Raw genomic sequence first — 21688 nt, forward strand, 5'->3', positions numbered from 1 at the left:
TTTCGGTAATGGCATTGCCACAATTAGTTTGTCAAATTTTTTTTTTCTTTTCACTTTGGGCACTCCACGCACACTTCACACCCAGGCAGTAGAATTGGGCAGAGGAATTTCAGTATCCACGTTGTCGAAATTCAACATTTTCTCTCTCCACCTTTTTCTTCTTCTCTCTCATACTTTTGGCTGAATGTCGGCAATGGTGATACCGAAATTCAGTCTCTCTCCTCAAAATCCCAAATAACTTTCAACAGTTCCTATAACACAAATTAAGTTTAAATTTTGCAATATTAATCCAAAAGACTCCAAAATAAGAGTAAAAAATGCAAACAGAAAATATATATATATATATATATATATATAAATTCAATCTACAGTAATCAAAGGACACGAAATAATATCTAAAAGCAGAATATGATATCAAATACAATAATCAGAGTCTGCCATTTGCTTTTATAGAATAGACAGCAAATTGCGTGATGACTGCTTCTCTTTACTGGTTCTTAAAGAGTTTTGCTTTGGGTGCTCACGTGATGACTGACCAAAGGTAAGGAGATAAGACTTGAATTTTGAAATTTGAAATGAGATAAGACTCAGTAGGTAAACATGTGGAGGAGATAAAATCAAGATAAAAATAAAGAAAAATAAATTGTAAAAATAGAATGAGTGAAGGTTAAATAATAATAAAAAGTGAGTTATTATATTAAAAATAATTTGTTGGCAGATGGTAGTTGAAAATTGAGATAAGTGTATCAAAACAAAAATAAAAATGTAATATTTTTTTACAACATTTTCGTGACAAGTTTTAAGTTTAAAGTTGTTACGAATTTTTATTGATGGAGCAAAAAAATCATTTTAGTGGTAGGAATAAATTAGAACCAATAATAAATAGTTATCTATGATTTATTGTAAAAATGTTGAGAAAATATTGTGAATATAATACATCTAATAAAAATTAATGTAGAGGAACAATTCGGTGGCCTAGTCCTTGTCGTTCAAGTCTTGGTCCAAAAAGTCCAACACAATGAATTCTTGTAGAGTATGGGTTAAAGAACTAGGTTTAAATAAGTTTAAACGGTTTGTTGCATGGGTTAAGGAAATATACGAGTAAGAGCAAATGCCACTGTGTCGAAAGATCCCTAGGAATGATAGGGCTAAAAAACTTGATTCATGGATACAGATCAATGTAATAAGATTCCCTCTTAATGCTACAGTATTCTCTCCTTTTTTCTCATCCTCCTCTCTTGGGGGACTTCTACATATTATATAGGCCCTTTCTAATCATCTGGACTTTATACTTGTTGATCATCCAATCCCCCACTTGAGCATCTGTCCCATCAGACATCTCTCTCAGTTCTTTGTGAGTTGCAATAGTCAAGGCAGCACTGTTCAGGGGTCTTCTCCACATTAATGCGGCCAGGAGAGTGGTTGTAATGCATTTAATGTGGTGGTGGCAGTCTTTGCTGAGATATTTCGGGTTTCCTTCCTTTTTACGTATTTAGAAAATGGGTTGTAATGGTTTGGATGTACCTTTGCTCCGGATTTTGCAATATCCAAGGAGAGATTACTCCTCGAACATGTTTCCTTTGCCCCAGTGGGTCTGAATAAGGATTGCTTGAGTCATGCTGGCTCCTCGGATGGGCTGCGTCCTCAGACGGGCTTAGGGCCCAGCCTGTTATTTTGGGCCGGTCCCCACAATTAATATTACAAATTTTATTATATAACTATTAAAATTAAAGTATTATTAATAAAATGTTATTTTAATTTTATTTATTCTGATTTTAATTCACATTTACCAATCACATTTGTGGGTACCTAAGGCATACTTAGGCATGCTTGGCAACGTCCTAGGCATGCTTGCAACGTCCTAGGCATGCTTGCAACGTCCTCGGCATGCTTGCAACGTCCTCGGCATGCTTGGCAACGTCCTTGGCCGACCTTGGCATGCTTACAACCTAGGCGTCCCACATCGAAGGAAAACCCCACCACTTTTTGCCTTATAAGCTGTGAAGCAAAGGGAGTAGTGTACCATCAAGCATCTCTGATCATGAGAGAGAGGCTTGGTGGTACACTACACCCTTTGCTTCACAGCTTATAAGGCAGAAAGTGGGGGGGTTTTCCTTCGACGTGGGACACCTAGGTCGTAAGCATGCCAAGGTCGGCCAAGGATGGTGCCAAGCATGCCGAGGACGTTGTAAAGTATGCCGAGGACGGCCTAAGACGTTGCAAGCATGCCTAGGACCTTGCCAACCATGCCTTAGGTACCCACAACATTAATTATCATATCAATTTATATATATACTGTAATAAAATTTGTAATTTTTTTTTATTATTTTCTTAAAAATATTTAGTTTATATATATATGGGTCCGTTTGGATTGAGCTTATTGTTGCTGAAACTGAAAACTGAAAACTGAAAACTGAAAACACTGTAGCAAAATAATTTTTAAATGTGTAAATAGTGTCGTGGGACCCATAAATAGTGCGTGAACAGTGCGTAAACAGTGCGTAAACAGTATTTTTTGTCCCCTGCACAGTACTTTTACTGTTCACGTGCAGAGGAAAAAAAAAAAAAAAAAAAAAAAAGTAGGAAAACGTAGAGCTGAAACGCAAGTTTCAGCTCTACCCAAACGGGCACATAGTGTGTGTTTGTATAGAGCGTTTGCTGCGCTGCGTTGCGTTTTCTACGTTTTCTCCTTTTTTTTTTTTTTTTTTTAGTTCATGCGTTTTCCTTCTCACAAGTGGTTACTGTTCATGTACTGTACATGAACAGTAGCCGCAACATTTGACCAATTTTAAGTGAACAGTGCATTCGTACACTGTTCACGGACCCACAAATTTCATTTTTTATCAACTTTTTCATTAAAAATGGGTTCTACGGTACTATTCACACATTTAAAAATTATTTTACTACAGTATTTTAAGTTTTCAATTTTCAATTTAAGTAAAATAAGTTCTATCCAAACAGACCCATAGTGATAATTTTAAAACAGTAAATCGGTATTAATCTATACTAAAATATACCGTTCCTTTGATTAAACCAAAATGTCCCATCTAAACCACCAACTGTCAGACACAAATCAACTTCATCAAATAGGGAAGATCACAAAGTAATTTTATAATATTAAAAGAAGATATTTGTGATAAACATAAACCTAAAATATTAAACACAGAAGCCAAAGCAATTTCGTGAAAAGAAAACTGCCCACCAATCTCGCACAGTCAATATCAATTCGCAAATACTGCCCAGGAATCAAAGACTAAATATAGCATAGTAATTTACATCGATTCACACAGCAATCAGGAAAAATAAATTAAAATATATAAAATCTACTATAAGATGGTTGGATATATACTAACAATTTATTTTTGTAATTAATCAAATAAAACAACATATTGATCTAAATATAAGCAATAACGTAGATAGATGTGATAGCAAAAACAATGAATAAATATTGTACATATCTATAAAAAGGAATCTGTAAATAATTAACAACTCACAAACCAAATGTGTGAAGGATAAATGATTCAAATCAAGTCTTGTGTTTGATACAATCTCCTTAAAGCAAATTCCACCCCTCACACTAATTGTGGTACTTTAGGACTTACGAACGTCTGCCTCCTAGAATAAAATGATCTATAGCACAAAGAAAAAGCACAAGGTTCGTTTTTTGCGAACTACTCTATGTTTCTTTCTCTCTCTAACTCAAAATGAATGTACAAAAATATTCTCTCTGGGAGAGTTTTTTCCAGAAAAGTTAGTTTTAATGAATGATGGACTACGAATTTACATGTGTTAGTGAACAGATACATTGTTAAAAAAAAAAAAAAAAATTGTTATGCACAGACCGACTGACTCAAAAATAAAATAAATAAATAAATTATTATTTGGACAAAAGGGCCTAATCCACATATGCCAAAGCCCAACCCAATGTCTTGCCCATGAGCATATAAACTCATATATTATCTCTTTCCTTACCTATGTGGGACTTAGGATTTTCATCACTTTTAATAACATCTTCAAGTGAACAAATTAAACGTCAATTTCTTATTCACTCAATACAATTTTTTCAACAAAAAAAAAAAAAAAAAAAAAATCTCGGTTGTGCAAAAATGCCATCAGCCAAGAATTTTGTCTAGAATAAAACGTTGGCGTTTTTGCTCGAAAACTTGTACATTTCATATTTAGAAGTCCCAAATACAGATTGCAAGAAAATTTTGTGGGAAAAAAAATGGTTTAATTTTGGACGAAATTGCGACCGGCTAAGAATTTTGTACAAAATAAAATGTTGGCGTTTTAGCTCGAAAAATTGTACATTTCATTTTTAGAAGTCCCTGATACAGATAGTAAAGAGATTTCACTGAAAAAAAAAAAAAAAAAAAAAAAAAAAAAACAAACAAACAAACAAACAAAAAACAACAACAACAACAAAACTCGATTTAATTTTGGCCAAAAATGCCAATAGTCAAGAATTTTTTCCCTTATAAAATTTAGGCCTTTTTGCTCAAAAACTTTTACATAGCATGTTTAGAAGTCCCCAATACAAATACTAAAGGGATTTTGAAGTGGGGGAAAAAAAACTCAGTTTAATATTGAACGAAAATGCCAGTGGCTTGTACTAGCCAATAATTTTGCCCAAAATAAAATATAATAGTTTTTGCTCAAAAACTTGTACATAGCATATTTAGATGTCTCAGATCCAAATAGGAAAGATATTTTGCGTAATATAAATATATATATATATATATATATATAATTTGTTTTAATTTTGGACGAAAATGCACTTGGCCCCTAAGGTACAAGAATTTTTCTTGAAATAAAATAACAATGGTTTTTCACTGAAACTTGTACACAGAATATTTTGAGGTCAAATATAAAAATAGCAAAGAGATTTGAGGGGAAATAAAACTCGGTTTAATTTTGGATGAAAATGTGACCGGCCATGAATTTTGTCTGAAATAAAATGTCGGCGGTTTTGCTTGCAAACTTGTACATACCATATTTAGAAGTCTCAGATACAAATATCAAAGAGATTTTGCACAGAAATAAACTCGTTTAATTTTGGAGGAAAATGCCACCGGCCAAGAATTTTGTACGAAATAAAATATCAGAGATTTGGCTCACATAGCATATTTAGAAGTCCTAGATAAATAGCAATGAAATTTTGCGGGGAAAAAAAATTTTCGGTTTAATATTGGATGAAAACATCACCAGGCAATACGGGCCATGCATTTTGTCTGAAATCAAATATCGTAGTTTCTGCTCAAAAAGTTGTACATAGCATATTTAGATGTCCTGGATACAAACAAGAAAGATATTTTGCAGAAGAAAAAAAAAAAAAAAAAACTTGTTTTAATTTTGGATGAAAATGCACTCAACCCATACAGGACAAGAATTTTATGCAAAATAAAATATTGGCGTATTTTCTCGAAAAATTTTACATAGAATATTTTGAGGTCAAATATACAAATAGCAAAGATATTTTGTGGGAAAAAAAAAAAACTTGGTTTAATTTTGTACAAAAATGCCACCGGCCAAGAATTTTGTCCGAAATAAGATGTTCATGTTTTTGCTCAAAAACTTGTTCTTTGCATTTTTGGAAGTCCCTGATATAAATAGCAAAGAGATTTTGCGGGGAAAAAAAAAAGAACAAAACTTGGTTTAATTTTGGACGAAAATGCCAACGGACAAGAATTTTGTCCGAAATAAAATTTCGGCGTTTTTGCATGAAAACTTTTACATAGCATATTTAGAAGTCCCCAATACGGATAGTAAAGAGATTTTGAAGAAAAAAAAAACTCAGTTCAATATTGAACGAAAACACCACAAGCCTGTACCTACCAAGAATTTTGTCTGAAATAAAATATCATATTTTTTGCTTGAAAACTTGTACATAGCATATTTTGATGTCTCGGTTTCGAATAGTAAAGATATTTTGCATGATGTGTGTGTATATATATATATATATATATATATTGTGGGTACCCGAGGACCGAGGAGGAAGTTGAAAGGTTGCAGCACTGACATGGTAATACTGCAAGCCACAGGCCTAAAGGGAGAAGCCACCCGAGGAGGAGAAGAAATGAGTCCTGATATTCTATGGTATTCTAAGTGGAAGTTAGAATCTGAAGAGAGTGGAAGTCAGTAGGCAGTAGGCAATAGGGAAGCTTTTGGCCTGATGTAGCCTGTTACATCCGCATTAATGAGGAAGTGACCTGAACAGTATAAGTCACAACTAAGCGGGTCCCTTTCACCACCTGCTTCAGATGTGAAAGGTAACAAGTGTCAAAAGAGAAGGAAGGTGAGGTGGAAATGGATGGAGAAGATGTGATGAAGGGAGAAGTATATAAGGAAAGGATGGAGCATTGGAAATGGGATTGGAAAGAGAGAGAGAGAGAGAGAGAGAGAGAGAGAGAGAGAGAGAGAGAGAGAGAGAGAGAGAGAGAGAGCTCTTGGAGAAGAAAGTAAACAGGACTACCTTTATGTGGACCAGTCTCCTCAGGAACACTTGTATAGAACCTCATACTCATTTGTTGCTGAATAAAAAAGGAGATTCTCCTCTGTATCATGATGACAGATTCGACAACAGAGACTGGTGGTGCGATGGAGGTGGTGGTTGCAAGGAGAACTCGACCACGATTAGGATTGACAGAACAAGAAACTAGAAAGAGGCAGAAATTTTAAGAGAAAAGAAGGGCCATACAGGCATGAACCGTCAATGGTGGTGGCATGGTACTCAATGGATGCTAGCTACAGCCATGGATGTTCCAGATAGATTTGGTGTAATGGAAGAGAGAGAGACTAAAATTGATGTGGCAGAAGTCTAAAGAAAGCACACATAATACTCTCTTGATTGAACATAAACTAAACTATTAGCTTCTGGTAGTAAACCTCGAATCCACAAGGGGTTTTCTTGAATCCAAAAGGAGAAAAACTAAAATTCACTAGAGAAAAAATTTGACAAAAGTCTGTATTTTTTTATAATAATCTGATTTGCCTCTGATGGCTACAAAACATATAAATACCAATAAAAACGTCTAAAACCTTAATTCGCACTAATTATGCAATTAGATGACAAAATACTGAAATTTACTAAAAATGATAAAATTGAGTTAAATGCAGAATCATAAACTACTAGCCTCAAGGCAGTTGAGAATCATAAAATGGCAAAATTGATTACTACCAATTAAGAATCCATTAAACAAAGACTTGAGAATCTATTGGACTCTATAGCTACTGCATAATTAATTACTGCAACTGCTGCTACAACTACACTGTTAGGGCTATAAAAATAGAAAAGAGCAGCTTTATGTCAAATTTAAAGTTAGCTTTCCATAACTTGAGTCTAGAGTTGTTTACAATCCTAATAAATATTGGCATTGCATACAATCATTTTGGTGTGACAAGTACTCAAAATCTCTATTTCGCCTTCTTGCCTTTTTCTATTACTCAGAATCTCTATTTCTCTTTCTTGCCTTTTTTTATTCTTGGTTTCTCAACCATGTCAAAGTCAAATCAAATGTTATTTAGGTGGGAGATGCCAATCACACTTGTGGGAACAATCACATGGGTTTTTTTTTTTTTTTTTTTGAAACCGAGAATAGTTCTATTAAGTTAAATGACATCTTGATAGTTACACTCAAATTGTCACACTCACCCATCTTGCTTTCTTCTTTTGTTTTTATTATTATTTTTTTAGGAACTTCTTTTGTTTCTTGTAGAATACTTTGAATAAATTCTATTGGCCCTTACACTTACAATAGACAATAATAGTGGTTGAGAGTGCATTGAACAGATGCTGCTGAAACAATTGATTGATTACTGCTACACTTAAAGCTACAGCTACACTGCAAATGAAGTTGTAGCCATTGATTACTGCCAATTGAGGGATTCATTAAACAGAAACTTGAGAATCTATCGGACTCTTCGGCTACTGCATAATGGATTATTATAATTACTGCTACAACTACACTGTTAAGGTCTATAAAATAGAAAAGAGCAACTTTATAGCTTTCCGAAACTTTTTTTTTTTTTTTTTTTTAGATGAAAAGGACCACAAAGAAAGTAGGGAGAAAAAATCCACACACTAATAGTGGAGGAGAGCCACACGGATGGTGGAGAAAGACCACACAGAGGTGGTAGAAAAAGACCACTTAGCAATGGTAGAGACGACCCACTAAAGAGGTGGGAGAAAAGATCTGCATTTCTTATCTTGATTTTTTATGTTGTTGTAGTTTGTGAGGTTGTCTTTAAATTTCGGTGCTTTCCGAAACTTTATACGATAGTTTATTAATTTCTCTCTTTTAAATAACACAAGTTACTTTTTTTTTTACTTGTGTTTTTGGACTAATCTAACTCTAATACCACCAGCTAGTGTGGCTTAGTGGTTGCCCCCTTCTTGATGGCTGTGCCAGGCACGGGTTCGAGTCCTCATACCCCATAGGTGTGGGGTTTGGACTTTGGTTTCTAAAAAAAAACAAAGTGCATGGGTGGAGTCCAAGTCGCGGGCACCATTATGTGCTGGTGGTACTCACAGGCGATGTATCTGTGGGGTGTGGTCGGCTGTGATATCACACGTGAGCCACCTTTTTTGGTTTCTCAAAAAAAAAAAAAAAAAAAACTCTAATAGTTTTCTTCTTCTTTTTTTTTTTTTAATTGTGTGCTTCCCAATATCAGTCAGCCCAACATGACCCTTCATGCCCGAACTCCACGCCTTTCACCACACTTGCCTGTCGTTTTCCATTGGGTGTTGTAATATCAGGCGCGTGGGAACTTATTCACTTGTTGAATTACACGGGTAGGGGTTAGCGAGTTAGAGAAGGGTCATGTTGGGTTTTAGAACCAAAAGTACTGCATAAAGAGAAGCCTAGGAAAATCGGCTTTGCAACAAAAAAGCCTATCATGCTACATAGAATAGAGAGAGACAGAGAGAGGTTCTTTGGGAAACAAAATTAATAAAGATCCGGTTAATGCACAATTTAATAAATTTATTTTTAAAAAAGTTTTATTAAGAATTAAAAAAATTGTCAATTTTTTTTAATTTTTTATAAATTTATTTTAAAATTAATTTATTATTGTGTGTGTTTAAGTACATATTAATAAAATCCCATTGATAATACTGTTTTGTTAGAAATTTTGTTTTTGTTTTTGTGGGATGTACTATTTAATAGTAAAAACAAAAGAAATGGAAAGCTTCTATGAGTCTATGACCTGAGATTGGGAAATTTACTGGCTCCCACCGAAGGGTCATGCCACTATTTATATGTTAGTATAGGGTTCTGTTTCTATAGGGCTAGAACAGGCCTTGGGTCACATGACTCTAATATCAGCCAAAATTTACGTTTGGGTTTTTTGGATATCTGATCTAATATTGGGTTTTATAAATAAATTTTGAGGTCAGCTTTATTTTATACTTATTGAATTATCCTTCTAATCTATATATAAAATAATAGATGAAGTAGAGAGGAACTTAAATTAGAATTCCTAATTAGAGTTCTAATTTTGTGCCATGTGTCTAGATTTAGCCTTCTAATTGTTCAATTCAAATATGAAATTAGAGTCTAATTTTACTCCATCTCTTATGAAACGCTGTCGTCTCCTTTTTTTCCTGAATAAAACGCTAGGTTCACCTTCCCTTCTAGAAATCTACGTCTTACATTAAATGTTGTGCTATTTTTTTTTTTTTTTTGGGGCTAAATAAAACCTTTTGATATCAGACACGCCTACTTACAGGTTCACCTCCCCTTCTATAATAATCAAACGCAAATTAGAAATACAGCTCCCCACAGATTCAAAACTCTTAGATTCAACACCTCCAGAACTCACACTTCAACCCCAACAACACCCACGATGACTTCTTGGAGCAAATGTTCTCTACCATCCCTTTGTGTTCTTGGCCTGACCTTAACCCCAAAACCCCGTGGGACCTCAAGCCTAGAGACCTCTCCGACGAAACGCCACCATCTAACCCTGACAACAATGTTCCTTACGAATTCGACCATGACTCTTCCACCTTCACTTCCAAGCTCCGTAACCACCAGATTTCCGGCGCTACTAAGCCCTCCGCCGCAGCTGCCATCATGCTCCAGCAGCAACTCTTCATGTCTTGCGGTGCTAGCGCCGGAGCCGACGAGTCTGGTCTGATACAGATGTCGCTTTCTTTGGGTGCCTCCGACGATGTCGTTGATGGGTCATCATCTTTCAAGTCTCCCAATATAGTGAGTTTTCGAGTTTTGAGTTTGACTTTACAGTAACCGTTTGTGCTTTGAGTGGTATTAATGTAAATAGTGGTGAATTATGAGGGTGTTTTTGTTTAATTTACCAGGGATCAATGATGAATGCTTTTCAGCTGTGACTATTCTTATTTAATATTTTTTGGTTATTCGTATTTTTTGATTTCGAGTATTTTGGATTTATATCTGTCAACTCCTTTCTCTACAGAGATGAGGTGGGTTCTTTCTAAAATCCTTGACAGCTCTTTCTCTCTTTGTCAATGGCAGACAAGAAATTAGGGTTCTTCACTATAAAAGAAGAGGATTATGGAGGCATAAAGAGAGGGGAGGCATGTACTACTACAGAAAGAAGGAGCACCAAAGGGTAAGACCTTTCTTTTATTTAGTTGCTTTTCTGAAATTTAATAATTTGTTAAGATAGAGAGAGGCTAGAACCACTACCGGTGAGTTTTTATCTTCGATTTAAGTTTGTTTATTAATTGTGATTAGGTTTTGATATTTTGTTTGGATTGGTTTCGATTTTGGTATTCAAATTAATTTTTTTCTCTTTGCTTTTCAGTTTGACATTTTGATCAGCATGCCCTCAAGTTCAGCCAGGTACCAATTTCGAATCGATCAGATTCCAGATCGCTTAGATCTATTTTGATTCTTTTGTTTTTGTTTTTGTCGGATCTAGAGTTTATCATCTGCTTTTTGGATGAATATATTACTTTTGTTTATTCGTGGTGTTAGTTCTCTACTTTGAATGTTCCGATTTCAATGTATTTCTCCCTCAATTGTTCACATTCTAGATTTCGGAATTGGAATGATTGTGTTACTTGCTAATGGCGAAATAAGCCACATCTCTTCCCAATGAAAACTTCAAAGTCACTGTAACTGATTATATGCTTTCAATTTTTTTCAATTTGGTTCTAGATTTGGATTCAAAAATTAGGGCTAAGGAAATCAGGTTTTAATATGTGACTATTCTTTTTTTAAAATTTTTTCAGTAATAGATTTTTTTCAATCCGTCTATTTTGAAATTAAATCATTCAAATTCTGATATGTGACTATTTTATTAGATATTTTTAGTAATGGGTTTGTTTAAATTCGTCTCTTTTGGATGTAAAACATTCAATTTCTTTCTTTGCAGAGATGAAGTGGAATCTTTCTTCAATCTGGAGTCTCTAATTTCATCAAAGCAAAGGTACCAATTTTTTTCCTAATATTCTCCTAACTATACCTCTCTTACATGTTCTGTTATTAGTAAGGGGGATTGAAATTGTTGGATTTTGAAATCTGAAAATATTTTGTTATTTTGTTTATACATTGTAGATTTTAGACGATATTTTTTTAAAAGATACTTTTAAGTCATGATTTTGTTATTTTTGATGTTGTGTTTTTCTAGGTTTTGCATGTTTTAAATTCTTAAATCTGAAAGAATGATGTTCTTTGTACAAAATTAATTGCTTTGTATGTTATGGTAGAGAATAATTTTCTCAGAGATTTATTTATCAAAAAGAGATAATTTTTTCAAGGATAGTATGATTTATGTTTGGGTATTTGGTTGGATTTAGGCATTTGGGTTAGATTTGGTTTTGATTCAGGTATTTGGGTTAGAAAATTAGAATTTGTTTAGTATTTGTTTTTGTTTTGGATATTAGGAATTGAATTGGTTTTGGGGCTGTTCTGTAACTAAGTTTACAATCTGCATAGTGAGGGGACGAAAGAATTCAAAGTTGCCAATCATATCTTCTTTGCTGGATACCGCTTCTCTGTCTACAATAATCTGTCACTAAACATGTATTTATACTTTTATGTCTTTCTTATAAGAGTTAATATGTACTTTTTCCTATTTATTTATAGGACATTTATTGGATGTTTCTTTACATATATCTTTTTTTAATTTTTTTAAAATATAGTTGCTTAAGTGTATATTGCCATGATCAACACAATGATTAATTAATCTTTCATATGACTCTTGGAAGTAGTGAATCCAACTCTTAATATTTGTGTTTCTCCTCAGGAAATCTAAACATGTGCACATTCTCAAGGATTGATTTATTTATCTACAACTTTGCCCAGTTTTGAAACTCACAGATATATGACAAAAATAAGGATAAAGTACAGTGTTTGGTGATAGATGATTTTATATAGTTCTTGACAATTTTTTTTTTTTAAGTTCCATTGAGTTGAGTCTTATAATAGGATGAAAAATGAAATAGTTGGGTATATTTCTAATCAATTAGCTATAGGAAAGCAAATTTGATTAATTCTTTCCAGTTTAATTCTTTCATATAACTTTTAATTTTACTTCCATTGCTTAAGCCTTTCCCAGGAATTAAGGCTGTGATGACATGTAAGGAAAATTGGCCACTTAAAAACCTGCTACGCTTACAATTTGAAAGTTACAAAACACCGCATGTTGCACCATTTGAGGCTTTAAGTTTTAAGTGTTTATTGTGCAACCTACAAAGTTTAAAACAGAAAACACACAGAGAGAGAGAGAGAGAGAGAGAGAGAGAGAGAGAGAGAGTTTGATAAACATAAAGAATGAGTCTATTAGGCACAGAGAGTGGAGAGAGAAAAAAAACTGAGAAATTTGCCCCTAACTACATCAAGCGACAGTCCACGCCTCTGCCATCGTCAAACCCATTCCCTCCACCAGTATAGTCTCTGTTTTTTGGTTTTTTACTTTTATTTTTATTTTTTAATCTGGGGTCAAATCTAATTTAGGTTGGGGTATTTTGACTAGATTGGATTGCATTAAGTTTTTTGGCTTAGATTTGGTTTTGAATAAGGAATTTGGGTTATGAATGGTTTTTAATATCCATTATTTGTGTTGGATTTGGTTTTCCTTTCGGATAATTGGGTTCGGTTTGTTTTGAGTATATCTCTATACTTTAAAGCTTTCATTTTATTTATTCTGTTTTAAATTTGTTGTTGAAACATTTTTTCCCTTTATAATTTCATTTCCCATGTTTCTTTTCTAGCGTTGTTATCAAGTTTTTCTAGTATATACTTCTGTGTATTAGATTTTTCCCCATATAGTTCCCATATCACAGTGATTGTGTCAATTTTATTTTTAAATTGTATTTCATTGGTAGACACACACTTTGTAATGTAGAATGAGATTGGCCATATTTGATCAATAGGGCTAAGATTGCAGACTTTGCATCTGAATTAAATTTTCATTCCTATTTATTGATAACAGATGAAAACAAATACATATAAGACAGCCCTTAAATCCAAATATAGAGGAAACAAGAAGCTGAAAACAGAAAGAACAAGAAGCTGAATACAGTAGAGAAGTACAGAGCAATAGGTATGCACAGAGAAATTCAGAGCAACAAGTATGCAGATTGCAAAAAATGCAAACCAACAGGTGCAAAGAAATACAGACTGTGACAAATATTTTTAGATGTCAAATATTTGAGCTTCAAGTCCCAATATTTATTTATTTCAAATATTTGCTTAATGATGTGCTCCACCTATTTTTTAAAAGAATAGAATTAGTAAATTTTTCAGAAATTGTTGTTTCTTTTGAGATACGAGTTTAACAATATGAACAATTTGAAGAACCCTTTACTCTTTCACTATGGAATTGTTTTTTTTTAAATTTTAACGTGTTATCCTTTCTTATTTATCCATTCATATGCATTTAGTTCCTTGCTCTTTTCATGTTTGATGTATCTTAATTTGTTATAATATTTTGCTATCTTGGAGGGTTAGTCATGTTGTTCAAGTGTTTTCCACTAGAGTCACTAAAGTACATTCTCATGTTTGTAAGATTTCAATTTAATTTTTCAAAAGAATTTTAAAAATCTTTCACTGGGTGAATTTCTAAATGCTGCTCAATGACACTTTGTGTTTGTAAGGGCATTCAAAAATCAAACAAAGAGGTACTTAAGAAGATTTTTGAAAGCGTGAGAAGGATAGAAAAAAATCAGGTAATTTTAAATGTAACTAATTCACATTGACAGAATTAGAAATTTCTTCTGTACTCATTGCACCTTACAACTTTCTCAAACTTATATGATGCATGTCTTTGAATTATTTTAATTTATGCATTTATTATATTTGAATTTGGTGATTATGCCTCTACAAAATTAATTCTAATATAGATATTTTTTTGATCAATTAGTGTTAGGATATGAACGTTTTTTGGGTAAAATGGGTTATCCATATTTAATATTGATCATCTTTGCTTTCTAATTTATAAATGTTGAATTATCAGTTTGAATTGGAACTAAATTCTTTCTAAGTGTGTCGAATAATTTTGACCGACATTGTGATTTTATGTAGCACTTAGAGAACTTGAATGCTTTCACACTAAGTATCACCAAAGTACCGACCTATGATTTCATAGTACTTTGGAACGCCGTGGTATTATGCAACAACCTAATTTAGCTATTCAAGGGTAATTTTTTCTTATTTTACAGTTTTCTTTTCATATTGAATAGTAAATCTAATTGGTATGAAATTTGACATGCATGTTAAAAACATAAAGAATATGCAATCCAATAGTTCAATTTTCAAATATGTAATTATGTTAATTTTTTAGTGGGAGTTGTAGACATTGGTTATAAGCGAGTTTGTAGTCAAACTTTTTGCTTTGTACTATATTTATTTTAAAATATTATGAAAAAGGTTCTTGCAAACGTGAAGATGATTTTACACCTTGGTTTATGGTGGCCTATTGTTTCAACAATTACATGTTGGTGCACACACATGTTTAAAAAAAATTGACTTATGCGGGTGTGTAACCATTAACCAATGTATATTGAAGACTGAATTATATAATAGATTGAAGCATGTGATTATCAAAGGCAATTGCAAATATTCTAAACTAATTTTTGTTACTAATTTTTTTTGCTTTATAATTTACATGTATAAATATAACCAGGCTAAAATATTACTTTTACTTTTGTGTGTATAAATATAACCAAGCTATCTTAGAATTTTTATCATATCATGTTTATTTTTACTTTGTTTTTCTTATTTATTGGATTTTCCTTGGTCAAGATTGAACTTGCATAATGTAAGCTTATCTAGGTTTAGGAATATTTTTTACATTGGCTAATCATTTGAAGGTTTTTTTTTTTTGACAGTTTTCTTTATTGGGATGTGTTATAATTCAAACTTAATGTATATTTCCCATTATCTCCGTTTTTATTTTTCACTATTTTAGTGCTGTGTATGTGCTATACTCAATTTTCTTTACTAAATTTGTTGTGAAAAAAATGATTTGACTTAATTTCGATTCAATTTATTTTCCATTTTTATAATTATTCAATCTTTGTTGTGAAGTGTCATAGTGTTTGGTTTTTTTCCCCGTTTCCCCCGTTGATTTACATGTAAGGGTTTGCTGTGGCTTGAGCCACATTGTCTAAGGAAGTTAAAATACTTTTGTGAGAGTTAAGTTTTGTTTATGTGTCCGTATGTATGTTTTATTCTTTGGTTGATTTATTAATTATTTCCCTTGATGTGCTATATCATAATAGGTTGATGTGCTATATTATAATAGGTTGTTGGTGGTTGCATTTTCATCATGATCGGAAGATGAAGATGGAGATTACCTTTATCAATGATAGAAATAACCCTAATACCTACTGTGTCTTCGTCATTATCACAAGATGTAGATAGACTTTTTTTTCCTTCCCAAACCTCATCTTGCTTGACAAACCTTATATTTATCTATTTGTACCATATATATTTATCTTACATTTTAAATTGATTCTATAATTCATTATAACATTTGTATATGTTTATTGATTTCTTATGTATATAATTTTTATGTTAGGTTGTTCTATACAGCTTTTTTAGAATTGTTATAAAACATTGTTTCCGTAATTAAAGTTTAAATTCAAAATCCCTTTGAATATGCTTATGATGACTCCCTTTGTACTCCTACCGATGGTAACATTGATTTTCAGACAGTATATGGGGTTCCAGCAGGAAGGGCATAAGATATAGCCAGAGATTTGAGTTTTGCATTTGCTAGAGACTTTGCTTTGAGTTTGCTGGCAAGAAAAAGGGAAGGGGTAGCCATGGTTCATGGGGTTTTGGATGGTTCACTGACTACATTGTTTAGTTCCAAAGCCAAAGGAGTTGATGGATTTAGCAATTTTTGGAGAAGATTAATATGAACTAATTGTATTTGATTGATGATAGTATAGACTTCATTATATTCATATTTCTTTTTGATCATGCGGTTTAGTAGCTTCATGAAAGTACAAATTTTAAAAAAATCATGAATCTAAATATTTATGAGGATTGAAAAAATTAACTTAGGGAAAACAGTTTGTTTCCCATTGCTTTAAGTTTTACATTTAGTTTGCTTTAAAAAGGTCCAATAGCATCACTTAAATAATAAAATGCAATATATATTTTTATTTTTTTTTATCTAATTCAATCCTCCTTGTGATAAACCCAAAAAGACAAAAAAGAAATTGACCAATAGTATCACTATAATTAATCATTCCCATGTGGTAATACCAAAATACAATATATACGAGTTTATTAATATAAAATATATATACTGCTAAGTTTTGTTAATGAAATTTTCTGGTTAATAATATGAATTTAGACTTAACTGCGCCTTTTAAACATGAATAAACTCATGATTAAGAATATGTCCATTCCCGTGCGATACCACGGGCTACATACTAGTTATACTTTATAAAATCATAAAATATTTACCTTAACCAAATTAGCCTAGATATTTAGGGGTCAGGCAAAAAACGTATAGCAGGAGAAATAGTTTCGTTATTGAGTGGTCTTCTATATGAACTCCTGAGCCTATTCGTCGTCTTGCTTAAATTCATATTTTTACATTTTAAATAATATTACACATATTTTTACACATTTTTCACTTATCGTATTTCAAAAAACTTCAAACAATATTTCTCAAACTTACTCACCAATCAGGCCATCTCTTGCTACTTGCAATTTTTTAAAAATAAAATTAAAAAAAAAAGATGCCTTATGGTTACGGTATTGCCACTTGCGTTTTTTTGGGAAAAAAAAAAAAATGCCATATGAGTTAGTCACAGTGTCTTGCCACTTGTGTTATTTGGAAAAAATTATTAAAAAATAAAAAACGATGGCATATTATCACTGTTTGAGTAACTGATGAAATCACTGTAATTACTGTGCAAGATTTTTTTTTTCTCTTTTGATCTCAGCCATACACGTCTTGTAACTCTTGTCTTGCCTGAGACTCTTGAGTTGTCTTCTACTCAGCTACTCCTCTTTAGGCTTCTGCTCTCACCTCTCAGGAATTTTTTTTTAAATAACAATAAATATTAAAAAATTAGTTAATTGTCATATTTCAAAACAATTTTGAAAAATAACATCTCGAGTATCTAAAACTTGAGTTCCATCTTGGAACTCGAGTTTTTAAGTCTCGATTTGGAGAAAAAAAATTGCGCTGAAAATCGAGTTTTAAAGACTCGATTTCCATAAATTGCAAAAAACGCCGCTATATGGATTTAAAACGTCACTATAGGGATTAAAAACGCCACTATAGGGCACCCTAAACCTGGTACTTACAAAATTTTTTTGCAGAAAAACGCCGCTATAGGGCTTTAAAACGTCACTGTAAGGCTTAAAAACGCCACTATAGGTGAAATTTTTTGCATAAAACTCGAGTTTTAAAGACTCGAGATCTATGTGGCATTTTCCCACTCGGAACGCGAGTCTTTAGCACTCGAGTTCTAATATGGATCTCGAGTTTTAAAAACTCGAGATGCTACTTTTCTAAATTCTTTCAAACCGTTCCTAACTTACTATTTTGAATCACCATGTGAATCTCTTCTGCACAAAACCTCCACCTCTCAGCCTCAGAACCCAGTCGCTCGTCAGCCTGACCAAAGGTAAGGAGATAAGACTTTCTTTTTGAAATTTGAAATGAGAAATGCCCACGTGATGCCTGACCAAAGGAGAAGATAAAATTAAGATAAAAATAAAGAAACATAAAGAGGATAAGTGGTGTGGTGTGGTGGTGAAAAAAATAAAAAAAAAAATAAAAAGTGAGTTATTAAAAATAATTTGTTTGCAGATGATAGTTGAAAATTAAGATCCGTGTATCAAAACAAAAATAAAATTTTAATAATAAATAATATTATTTTACTCTATAAATATAGATAATTTTAAAAATATATTTTAAATATTTTATTATTAAATCAATTATAACATCATTACGATTCGATTTCGATAAAATTTCAGGCTAACTTGAAAAACTTATAACCTCTCATTCTATCGGTTTTTTGAACAATCCGGATCTGAAAATTGTGAATAAAACATGAGAATCAAACAAACTAATATCTTTCACATGATATGATGAAATTGGCAAAATCCTATGACAAGAGAACTCATTCCCAATTTTGGCTCAATGATAGTGATGAGGTATCCGAATCTCAGTGTTGCATAGGTTGGTTCAATTAATGGTTTGGTGCCAACCATCATAGAGTGCCTGGCAAGAGAGAAAATGACTGGCTATAGCCGATAAGGCTATCAAGTTTTTCTTTTAACATGGATTCAATGACTGAATGAGAGATTGACCATATATTGGCTCTCAAGGTAATATAAATATAATCTTTTTCCAAATAAGGTGACTAAGAAGTGAGCAGTAAGACGACAAGGACGGAAAGCTATAAATTCATTAAATTTGAGTAGGTTTAAGTAGATTCGTATTTAGATTTCTGTAGGCAGTTTGGTAGAGTGTATAAGTATTGTTATTCAGTATTCAGTGCTGTGAAAATACGTTTTTGAGAATTATAGAAATACATATCAAAAGTATTATTGTTAATTAATCACTGAAAACTGTTATTTTAGAAAAAAATTTATCAAAAAATTTAAAAATTTATCAATTATTTTTTTACAACTTTATCAATTCCTCGTAAAATATTTTCAAAAATGGATGAGGGCACACTTTATCTAGACCTTAAATAGGATGATGTCATTTTAGTTTGAAAGTGTTGTTGTAAAGTCTACGCGTAAGAAACGTAGTTGTTCCACTTAAGTAAGACTTGTAGGACCTAATGTTGTTATAAAACCTAAGGCATCTAGGAAAACTTATAAAACCCAAATTTGACTAAGTAACATTGAAAACACCTAAAAATAATAATTTTATAAATGTATGCCCTTAGGACACGTGTTAGTAGAATTCCAAGAAAGTAGAATTCCAAAATAAATATAAAAAATATAAAAAAAAAATTATTAAAATAAAAAATCAAGATACAGTAAATGATAATGATGATTGAAGATGAAGAAAATTTCAATAAAGAAATAAATTTGCAAAATTATAAATAGGAAGATAACGTTGACTTAAGATAAGGTTAACTTGATAATTTAATGAATTTAACAAAAATAAATTATTATTTTTGGGTCATTTGTATTATATTAACACTTTTGAATTTAAGTAATTTGAAAATGTATGTTATGAATAAATACTAGTTTGATTTATTTAGTCAGCCTAATAAATATTATTACATAAGTGATGAATAAATTAGTTATTAATTATATATGTGGGGGGTAAAGTTCGCCAGTAAACTGTGGGCCATGGTACCCTTACAAAGCCCAACCATAATAGGAAGCGAAAACACGGACAGAGTACCCCCAGCCCAAACATGTTAGGCCGGGCTTGTTAAAGAGGCGTCCGAAGAGGAGTGCCTCCTCGGACGCACCAAACGGGAGTCCAATTCACACCCTTTATATGGTGAAAGGTCATCTAAAATCAAAGGAAAATGTTAGACGTTCAGGGGGCAACCACAACTGCCGCATTAAATGCAAGAAAGCTACTTTTCCAGCCGCATTAATGTGGAGAGGACAGGAGAACAGTATTATCTTGGCCAATGCAACTTACAGAAAAGGGGGAGGATGTCCTATGAGACAGGCACTCAAGTAGAGGCTCAGATGATCAACAAGTGTAGGGTCATTATCATTCGAAGGATGCTATATAAGAGAAGAAAACCCCCATGATCAGGGGATCGGAAGTTGGAGAGCAAAAAAGTAAGGAAAGGAAGAGAGAGAAAGAAAGGAATTCTGTAAACGAAACTTTGGGGCACAGCCCTACGGACTGTTATCCCAGGAAACCTAATGAAGTATTCCCACGTTCAAATGGTTGCATGGCTTACTAACAATTACGTTTACTTTGTCAAGACCTAGTTCTACGTCCCACTCTTTACAAATTCATTGTTGAGGGTCCTTTGGGCCAGAATCGCTCGCTGGGCTTGGGCCCCAAAATCTGTCCCTTACAATTGGCGCCGTCTGTGGGAAGAATTTGTGTCTCGACAAGTGAACAGTAAGAAATGGAAGGATCAGGCCCGCGCCAAACCGGACATACAGATTCTCAACGGTAGGACAATTTTTTAAATGTCGAACGAGGGAACGACCAAGATAACCAACGAGAGGGAAGCGTGAACACCTCTTACACGAGTAAAAGTCGTTCAAAGGGGAAGGATCATGCATCCCATGAGCAAAACGATCGAAAAGCTTTACGAAAAGAGATTGATGACTTGAAGAAAAAGCTGCGCCGAGCACAGCAGAAACCTCCTTCACCCGGCTCGGGCTTTAGCAGTGATGAGGATAATGAATATCGGCGAAGATCAAGAACCCCTCCGAGCGAGACCTTTTCCTACGAGGAAGAGAGGCCTTGTAAACGCAGCCACAAAAGCCCATCTTACCAAGGCCTGGCCAACGATGCCATGAGTAAGGTCCTGGATCGCATCTCCCAGTCGCCGTTTAAACGTAGAATAGAGAGGGCAGTGCTTCCTCGGCGGTTCCATCAACCAACGTTTGCTATATACAATGGTCGGACCGACACAGTGGAGCATGTGAGCCAATTCAATCAGAGGATGGCCGTCCACACCAGGGATGAGGCGTTAATGTGTACGATATTCCCATCTAGCTTGGGACCCATGGCGATGAGATGGTTCGATTCCCTCCAGCCGAATTCCATAGATTCCTTTAAACAGCTGACGCAGGCTTTTGGTTCCCGTTTCATCACTAGCACTAGAGTCCCTCGGCCCCTCAATTCCCTCATATCCTTGTCCATGCGGGAAGGAGAGACGCTGAAGGCCTACTCGGATAGATACTGGGAAATGTATAACAAGATCGAAGGGAAATATGATGAAGTCGCCATCAGTACGTTCAAAAGGGGCTTGCCGACAGAACATGGCTTAAGAAAGTCCCTCACTGGAAAGCCAGTCACCAGCGTGCGCCAACTCATGGACCGAATTGACAAGTACAAAAGGGTCGAGGAGGACCAGCAGATGGGGAAGGGTAAAGCGAAGGTCGTCCCTCAGGAAAGGAGAGACTTCAGGTCAGAACAATTTAACAACAGTAACAGGCTGAGAAGGGACTATGTAGAGCAGTCCGGATGTACTGGGGCTCAGGCAGTCCATGCTGTGTTCCGAGAACCTCTTCACAAAATCCTAGAGAAGGTGAAGTATGAGCCTTTCTTTCAGTGGCCGAACAAG

At 33.7% G+C, this 21688-nt stretch overlaps 1 long non-coding RNA gene across 9 annotated transcripts; it reads left to right on the plus strand.

The window, feature by feature from the left end:
- Positions 1-9682: 9682 nt before the first annotated feature.
- LOC115992656 lies at positions 9683-16473 on the plus strand. Of its 9 annotated transcripts, none has more exons than XR_004092600.1 (6): positions 9683-10211; positions 10494-10590; positions 10786-10823; positions 11359-11412; positions 13420-14625; positions 15733-16473. It is a non-coding gene; the product is annotated as an uncharacterized LOC115992656 (long non-coding RNA). The 9 variants fall into 9 exon arrangements; XR_004092602.1 differs by having other exon boundaries at positions 16142-16473; XR_004092591.1 differs by having other exon boundaries at positions 13420-14155; positions 14511-16473.
- Positions 16474-21688: the final 5215 nt, after the last annotated feature.

This window comes from Quercus lobata, chromosome 1 (assembly GCF_001633185.2).
Source record: "Quercus lobata isolate SW786 chromosome 1, ValleyOak3.0 Primary Assembly, whole genome shotgun sequence".
NCBI classification, from domain to species: Eukaryota; Viridiplantae; Streptophyta; class Magnoliopsida; order Fagales; family Fagaceae; genus Quercus; species Quercus lobata.